Consider the following 9,494-nt stretch of genomic DNA (forward strand, 5'->3'; position numbering starts at 1 on the left):
CATCCTAAAGGAAATCAGTCCTGAATATTCATTGGAAGGATGGATGCTGAAGCTGAAACTCCAATAATTTGGTCACCTGACGCGAAGAACTGACTCATTGGAAAAGACCCTGATGCTGGGAAAGATTTAAGGCGAGAGGAAAAGGTGATGACAGAGGACGAGATGGTTGGATGGCATCACCAATTCAATGGACCTGAGTTTTAGTAAACTCCAGGAATTGGTGATGGACAGGGAGGCCTGGCGTGCTGCAATCCATGGAGTTGCAAAAAGTCAGACAAGACTGAGTGACTGAACTGAACGGACCTATCTGAATGCAGAGTTCCAAAGAGGAGCAAGGAGAGATAAGAAAGCCTTCCTGAGTGAAAAATGCAAAGAAATCGAGGAAAGCAACAGAATGGGAAAGACTAGAGTTTTCATCAAGAACATTAGAGATAGCAAGGGAATATTTCATGCAAACATGGGCACAATAAAGGAGAAAAGTGGTATGGATCTAACAGAAGCAGAAGATATGAGGAAGAGGTGACAAGAATACACAGAAGAATTATACCATAATGATCTTAATGACCTATAAATACATGATGGTGTGATCACTCACCTAGAGCCAGACATCCTGGAGTGTGAAGTCAAGTGGATCATAGATAGCATCACTATGAACAAGTTAGTGAGTTGATGGAATCCCAGTTGAGCTCTTTCAAATCCCAAAAGATCATGCTGTGAAAACGTTGCACTCAATATGCCAGCAAATTTGGAAAACTCAGCAGTGGCTACAGGACTGGAAAAGATTAGTTTTCATTCCAATCCCAAAGAAAGGAAATGCCAAAGAATGTTCAAAATACTGCACAATTGTACTCACCTCTCACACTAGCAAAGTGATGCTCAAAATTCTCCAAGCGAAGCTTCAACACAGTATGTGAGCCAAGAACTTCCAGATATTAAAGCTGGATTTAGAAAAGGCAGAGGGAACATACATCAAATTGCCAATACCCGTTGGATCATAGAAAAAGCAAAACAGTTCCAAAAAATATCTATTTCTGCCTATTGACCACTCCAAACCTTTTGAATAAGTGGATTGCAACACATTTTGAAAAATTCTTAAAAGAGATGGGAATATCAGACCACCCTACCTGACTCCTGAGAAATCCCTATGCAGGTCAAGAAGCAACAGTTAGAACCAGACATGGAATAATGGACTGCTTAAAACTCGGAAAAAGAGTACTTCAATGCTGTATATTCTCACCCTGTTTATTTAACTTATATGCAGAGTACATCATGTGAAATCCTGGGCTGCATGAAACATAAGCTGGAATCAAGATTGCCAGGAGAAATATCAATAACTTCAGATATCCAGATGACAGCACCCTTATGGCAGAAAGTGAAGAGGAATTAAGGAGTCTTTTGATGAAAGTGAAAGAGGAGAATGAAAAAGCTGGCTTTAAACTCAACATTCAGAAAACTAAGATCATGGCATCCGGTCCCATCACTTCATGGCAAATATATGGGGAAACAATGTAAACATTGACGGACGTTATTTTCTTGGGCTCCAAAATCACTACAGATGGTGACTGCAGCCATAAAATTAAAAGACACTTGCTCCTTAGAAGAAAAGCTATAATCAACTTAGACAACATAATAAAAAGAAGATACATTGTTTTGCTGACGATGGTCCATCTAGTCAAAGCTATCATTTTCCAGTAGTCATGTATGGATGTGAGATTTAGACCATAAAGAAAGCTGAGTATTAGAGAATTGATGTTTGTTTGTTTTTGTTTGTTTGCTTTTTATTGCCGTGTTGGAGAAGACGCTTAAGAGTCCCTTGGATTGCAAAGAGATCAAACCAGTCAATCCTAAAGAAGTCAGTCCTGACTATTCATTGGAAAGCCTTATGCTGCAACTAAGCTTCAGTACTTTGGCCTCATCAAAAAATATCCTGATGCTGGGAAAGACTGAAGGCAGGAGGAGAAGCGGGGGACAGAGTATGAGATGGTTGGATGGCATCACCAACTTGATGGACATAAGATTGAGCAAGGTCTGGGTATGGGTGTTTGAGAGGGAAGCCTGGCCTGCTGCAGTACATGAGATTGCAAAAACCCAGACACGACTGAGTATCTGAAGTGAACTGAACTGAAACCAGTTTTACAATAAATGCTAAAGGATCTTCCATCAGCAGAAAACACAAGAGAAGAAAAAGTCCTACAAAAACTAACATAGAACAACAAATAAAGTGGCAATAAGAATATTGTAAACGTTTAAATTACTTTAAATGTGAATGAATTAAAAGCTCAAACCAAAAGACAAAACTGGCTGAATGAATTAAATAACAAGACCCATAAATATGTTGTCTACAAGAGGCCTACTTCAGACCTAGGTACACTAGATATGATAAGTGAGAAGATGGAAAAAGAGATTCCAGGAAAATAGAAATAAAAAGTAGCCAAGAATAGTAATATTCATCTCAGACAAAATACACTTTAAAATAAAGTTTTTTACAAGAAACAAAGAAGGACACTACATAATGCTTGAGGAATTGATCCAAGAAGAGGATATAACAATTATAAATGTTTATGCACCCAAAATTTGTTGTTGTTATTCTGTCATATAGTGATGTCCAGCTTTTTGGGACCCCATGGACTTCAGCTTGCCAGACTCCTCTGTCCTCCAGTATCTCCCAGAGTTTGCTCAAACTTGTGTCCATTGAATCATTGGTGCTCTCTAACCATCTTATCCTCTGCTATTCTCCTTTTGCTTTCATTCTTTCCTAACACAAGGGTCTTTTCCAATGAGTCAACTCTCCCCATTAGGTGGCCAAAATATTGGAGCTTAGTTTCAGCAACATTCCTTCCAATGAATATTCAGGGTTGATATCCTTTATAACTGACTGGTTTGATCTCTCTGAAGTCCAAGGGACTCTGAAGAGTCTCCTCCAATATAAGAATTCAAAAACATCAGTTCTTGGTGCTCAGCCTCCTTTTGGCCCAACTCCCTTTTTCATATAAGACTACTGAAAAAACCATAGATTTGATTATATGTTCCTTTGTTGGCAAAGTAATGTCTCTGCTTTTTAATACACCGTGTACTTTTCTCATCATTTCCTTCTAAGGAGTAAGCATCTTTTAATTGTCTGGCTGTAGTCACCATCCACAGTGATTTTGGAGCCCAAGAAAGTAAAATCTATCACTGTTTCCACTTTCCCCCCTTCTATTTGCCATGAAGTGATGGGACAGTATGCCAAGATCTTAGCATTTTTAACGTTTAGTTTCAAGCCAGCCTTTTTGCTCCCCTCTTCCATCTTCATCAAAAGGCTCTTTAGTTCTTCACTTTTTGCCATTAGAGTAGTATCATCTGCATATCCAACATTGCTGATATTTCTTGAAGCAATTTTGATTCCAATTTGTGATTTTTGCAGCCCAGTACTCCACATGAAGTACTCTGCATATAAGTTAAATAAGCAGGGTGACAATATACAGCCTTGGCATACTGTTTTCCCAATTTTGAACCAGTCATTTGTTCCATGTAAGGTTGTAACTGTTGCTTCTTGATCCTCATAAGTTTCTCAGGAGACTGGCTAGGTGGTCTGATATTCCCATTTCTTTAAGAATTTTTCAGTTTGTTGTGATCCACACAGCCAAAGGTTTAAGCTATTCTAATGAAGCAGAAGTTGACATTTTTCTGAAATCACCTTGCTTTCTTGATGATCCACTGAATGCTGGAAATTTGACCTCTAGTTCCTCTGGCTCTTTGAAGCCCTGTTTGTACATTAGGAATTTATTGTTTTATGTATTTGTGAAGCTTATCTTGAAAGATTTTGAGATTAACCTTGCTAGCAAGTGAACTGAGTCCAACTGTACAGGAGTGTGAACATAAATGGAATTGATAGAATATTACTCAGCTATTAAAAAGAATATATCTGAATCAGTTCCAATGAGGTAGATGAAACTGGAGCCTATTATACAGAGTGAAGTAAGCCAGAAAGAAAAACACCAATACAGTATACTAATGCATATATATGGAATTTAGAAAGATGGTAATGATAACCCTGTATGTGAGACAGCAAAAGAGACACAGATGTATAGAAGTCTTTTGGACTCTGTGGGAGAGGGTGAGGGTGGGATGGTTTGGGAGAATGGCATTGAAACATGTGTATTATCATATGTGAAACGAATCACCAGTCCAGGTTCGATGCATGAGACAGGGTGCTCGGGGCCAGTGCACTGGGATGACCCAGAGGGATGGGATGGGGAGGGAGGTGGGAGGGGGATTCAGGATGGTGAACACATGTACACCCACGGCAGATTCATGTCAACGTATTGCAAAACCAATATAATATTGTAAAGTAATTAGCCTTCAATTAAAATAAATAAATTTATATTAAAAAAATAAAAAGTGCAGGTCAATATATTTCACTGAATCTCCTAATGATTTATGAAGAGGGGTTTATTTAAAATCTCACCTCTTTCTTCTATTTTTGCTTTTTAGGATTCTGACTTTTTAAATTGGGTGGTTTCCAAATAAATGACTTTATTGTGCTTTCCAACTTAAAAAAAAAAAAAATAATAAATAAATAAATGGAATTGCCCTCCTTTGGGATAGGAATAAAAAACTGGCCTTTTTCAGTCCTGTGGCCACTGCTAAGTTTCAAAGACCTGAACACATGTTGAGTGCAGCATTTTAACAGCATCATCTTTTAGAATTTGAAATAGCTCAGCTGGAATCCCATCACCTCCAATTTCTTTGTTTGTAGTAATACTATCTAAGGCCTACTTTACTCCAAACTCCAGGAAGTCTGGACCTAGGTAAGTGACAACATCATCATGATTATCTGAGTCATTAAGACCTTCCTTGTATAGTTGTTCTGTGCATTCTTGCCACCTCTTCTTAATTTCTTCTGCTTCTGTTAGGTCTTTACCATTTTTTAAATTTTTTATTATGCTTATCCTCACATGAAATGTTCTCTTGATACATCCAGTTTTCTCGAAGAGATCTCTAATGTTTTCCATTCTATTGTTTTCCTCTATTTATCTGCACTGATCAATTAAGAAGTCCTTTTTATCTCTTATTGCTATTCTCTGGAACTCTGCACTTAGTTGAGTACATAGTTCCTTTTCTCCCTTGCTTCTCTTCTTTCCTCAGCTATTTGTAAAACTATGACAAAAGACACAACACTATACACTGGAGAAGAGAGCGTCTCTTCAATAAGTTGTGCTGGGAAAATCAAACAGCTACATATAAATTAATAAAATTAGAACACTCTGAACATTTTACACAAAAATAAACACAAGATGTATTAGCAATACAATGTTGTAAAGTAATCAGCCTCTAATTAAAATAAATACATTTAAATTAAAATTAATAAACACAAGATGGATTAAATACCTAAATGTAATGTTGGATATTAAAAATTGTTAGAGGAAAACATAGGTTGCATACTCTTTGACATAAATTTCAGTAAGCTCTTTTTTGACCCACCTCCTAGAGTAACGAAAAGATAATTTTTTAAAAAAAGGAGGCCCAGGTAAACTTAAATGTTTTTCAAAAGAAAGGAAACCATAAACAAAATGAAAAGACAGCCTTCAGAATGGGAGAAAATATTTGGAAATGAAAAAGCTGACAGGAGATTATTCTTCAAAACAATCAAACAGCTAATGCAGCCCAATATTAAAGAAAAAACACAATATAGGAGTTTCAAAGAGTTAGATATGACTGAGCAACTGAACAACAATAATAATAGTCACAAAATTGACAGAAGAGCTAAGTAGAAATTTCTTCAGAGAAGACATACAAAAGTATCTTAAAAGATGATCTACATCCTTAATTATTAGAGAAACACAAATTACAACAGTACAATACAACTAGTATCATCTCACAATGGTCAGAATGGCCATCATCAAAAATCATCAAACAATAGACGCTGGGGAGGATGTGGTGAAAAGAGTACATTTGTACGCTGTTGGTGGAAATGTAAACTGGTATAGCCACTATAAAGAACAGTCCAGAGGTTCCTTAATATACTAAAAATCAAGCTACCATATAGCATAGAACTCTCACTCTTAGGTATATATTCAGAGAAAACATAATTCGAAAGGACACATGCACCCCGATGTTTGTTGCAGCACTATTTGTAGTAGCTAAGACCTGGATGGAGCCTAAATGCGCATTGACAGAAGATGGATAAAGACGACATGGTATATGTATTCAGTGGAATGTAACTCAGACATAATGAGGAACATAGTGCCATTTGCAGAGTTGTCAATGAACCTTGAGGCTGTCATAGAGTGAAGCAAGTCAGAGAAAAACAGACACTGTATAATATCACTTATACATAGAAAAATGGTAGAAATGAAGTTATATGCAAAGCAGAAATAGACTGTTACAGAGAGCATATTTATTGTTACCAAGTGAGGTAGGGAGAGTGGAGTGGGATGAATTGCGAGATTGGATAGACTAATATATATAAAATATACAACTAATGGTGACCTGCAGTATAGCACAAGGAACTCTGCTCAGTGCTCTGTGGTGACCTAAATGATAAAGAAACCATAAAAAGAGTAGATATATGAATGCTTATGTCTGATTCACTTTGTTGTACAGCAAAAGACTAACATAATATTGTAAAGCAATTGCACTCCAATAAAAATTAAAAATAGAAAAATGTGTGTTAGTCACTCAGTCTTATCTGACTCTCTGTAATCCCATGAACTTCAACCCACCAGGCTCCTCTGTTCATGGAATTCTCCAGGCAAGAATATTGGAGTAGGTGGCCATTTCCTTCTTCAGAGGATCTTCCTGACCCAGGAATCAAACCCGGGTCACCCTCATTGCAGGCAGATACTTTACTGACTGAGCCACAAGCTAAGCCCAATTTAGGTAGTCTAGTAATATCTATGCTATGCTATGCTATGCTTAGTCACTCATTCGTGTCCAACTCTGAAAACACTGAAAAAAATAAAGGGACACTCAGTCATATGTGACTCTGAAAATACTGAAAAAAATAAAGGGAGAAATCCTCAGGTTTGGGAAATATATAGGTGGAGCATGTTTTTCATGAATTGAAGAAAAGTTTTAGTCACTCTAGCCACTTCAGTGAATGCTAAGTTGCTTCAGTTGTATCCGACTGTACAACCCCGTGGACTGTAGCCTGCCAGGTTCCTCTTTCCATGGGATTTTCCAGGAAAGAATACTGAAGTGGGTTGCCATGACCTTCTCCAGGGGATCTTCCTGACTCAGGGATGGAACCCACATCTTTTAAGTCTCCTGCATTGGCAGGAGGGTTATTTACTACTAGCACCACCTTGAAAGTTCAACCAGGCTTATATAACTGGGCATAAATGCTTTCAAGGTTCAAACATATTGAAGCATATCATCAAGCATATTACCTGTAGATAGCTCCTTCTGAATCACTGTATGGATATTTGACATTTTGTGTATCAACTCAACAGTTGATGAACATTGAGATTATTTCTTGATTTTGCCTATTGTGACAGTAACATTAGGAACATTCACATATGTGTCTTTGTCTGGAAGTGTTTTCCTTTCTCCTGGGTAGATTCCCAGGAATGAAAATGCTAGCACATATGGTAATTTAACATTCTACTTTAAAAAAAAGGTGTCAAAATGTTTTTCAAAGTCACTATTTTGTCCTTGTTCAGTTACTCAGTCGTTTCCAACTCTTTGCGACCCCATAGACTTCTGTATGCCAGGCTTCCCTGTCCTTCACCACCTCCCAGAGTTTTCTCAAATTCATGTGCATTGAGTCCAGGGTGCAATCCAACCATCTCATCCTCTATCATTCCCTTCTCCTCCTGGCCACAATTGTTGCTAGCATCAGGGTCTTCTCCAACGAGTCCACTCTTCTCATCAGGTGGCCGAAAGATTGGAGCTTCAGCTTAAGCATCCGTCCTTCCAAGGAGTATTCAGGTTGATTTCCTTTAAGATTGACTGGTTTGATCTCCCTGTTGTCCAAGGTACTCTCAAGAGTCTTCTTCCCTGATAGCTGTAAAAGGTGTACCTTCTTCCCACAGCCTGATCTTCAGGGCTACAAACTTTCCATTCACCTTGCTTTTCCCTTTGTATACTGTAACATAAGATCCTTCCCCTAGCTTTTACAGTTTTCCGTGTGAGTCAGATTTTCCAAATTTGGGACTTGCTGGTGAACTGGGGCAGGCTGGAATGCCCCGAACTTTAGGAGACTCTGCCAGCGGAGGAGCTCTTATTTAAGTTAATGCAAGCATTGTTCTCAGAATGCACCCTCTTTACTTGATTCGTGGGTTTCTCAAACAGGTCAAAAGTGCTTTGTGTCCTCTGAACTCTGACTTTCTTATCCTCAGGAATTGTGTCCACGGGTTTGATTACTGAGTCCATTCCAGGGCAGTTCCGTGTGGCCATCTTTGTGAAATATATCTCACTAAAGGTGGTGTCCTCTTTCTTCAAGGCAATGCAGCCGAAACTGTCCGACAAAGTTCTCAGAAACTTCTTCATCTTGCCCGTCTTCTCGTCTGGCTGTGGCTCAATGAGGTCGCACATCTGGGAGACACAGGGCTCGGGCAACTTCCCCAAACTGGTACAGAGCAGAGCGCAGACAACTGCGAGGGCTCATGGGAGGGGAAGTCGGCGCCTCCTCCATTTCCTGCGCCTTCCCCACCTCCTCCTCCTCTGGCCCGTAAGTGGGATTCTTTTCAGTAAGCAAAGAATCCCAAAGAGAAAAAAAATAATATATATATATATATTATATATAATATATATATATAGTTTTATTCTTTCCCCCTCCCCCTTTTCTTTTTTTTTTTTTGCTACATTTCCCTTAGTGTTTTCTATAGGGCACATTTGTGGTGAGAATTCTATAGTTTTAAAATAGCAAGGCATGTTGAAGTCACGAAAAAAAAAAAAAAAAAAGAGTAGTTGACATTTCCCCTGAAATACTGGCGCTCTGACTGGATGCAGTTACTGATGAGATTTTGAGTTCCCCTTTTTGGTGGAAAGCGAGAATATATATTAGTTTCATGAAAGATGGTGTAATGCATTAGGGTGGAGTTTTTCATTCTACTTTTGCTTTTGAAGTATACAAAGTTTTTTTCATTTTGTTTTTGCATCACTGTACTGTGAAAAGTAGTTAACAGCTGTTAAAAGCTTGTTTGACAAATAGGCACATAACAATGGATATGTATCATGTTCCCTATGACAAACATCCCCTTCCCTTTTTATAGCTGGGCAGTTCCTTCCCTGTGAGTAATAGTTGAAGGAATTAGTTGAATTCTTTACATAGTGAGTATTAATTTAAGTATGAGTTGAATTTAAGCTGAAACTGCCAGATAGTGTTCTCAGGACATGGGATAAAATATCATTTCTGCCAATCCAATTCAGCAACTTCGGACTTGGAACCTAGAGACAAGGACAAGGAACCCATTATGTCAGTGTACAGCATCAGTAACAGGGGCAAATGCTTGAGGTTAGAGGCAGCAAAGCACAGTGTCCACTTTTCAGCATCAACAATGAAAGCACTG

This window comes from Bos mutus, chromosome 15, assembly GCF_027580195.1.
Source record: "Bos mutus isolate GX-2022 chromosome 15, NWIPB_WYAK_1.1, whole genome shotgun sequence".
NCBI lineage: Eukaryota > Metazoa > Chordata > Mammalia > Artiodactyla > Bovidae > Bos > Bos mutus.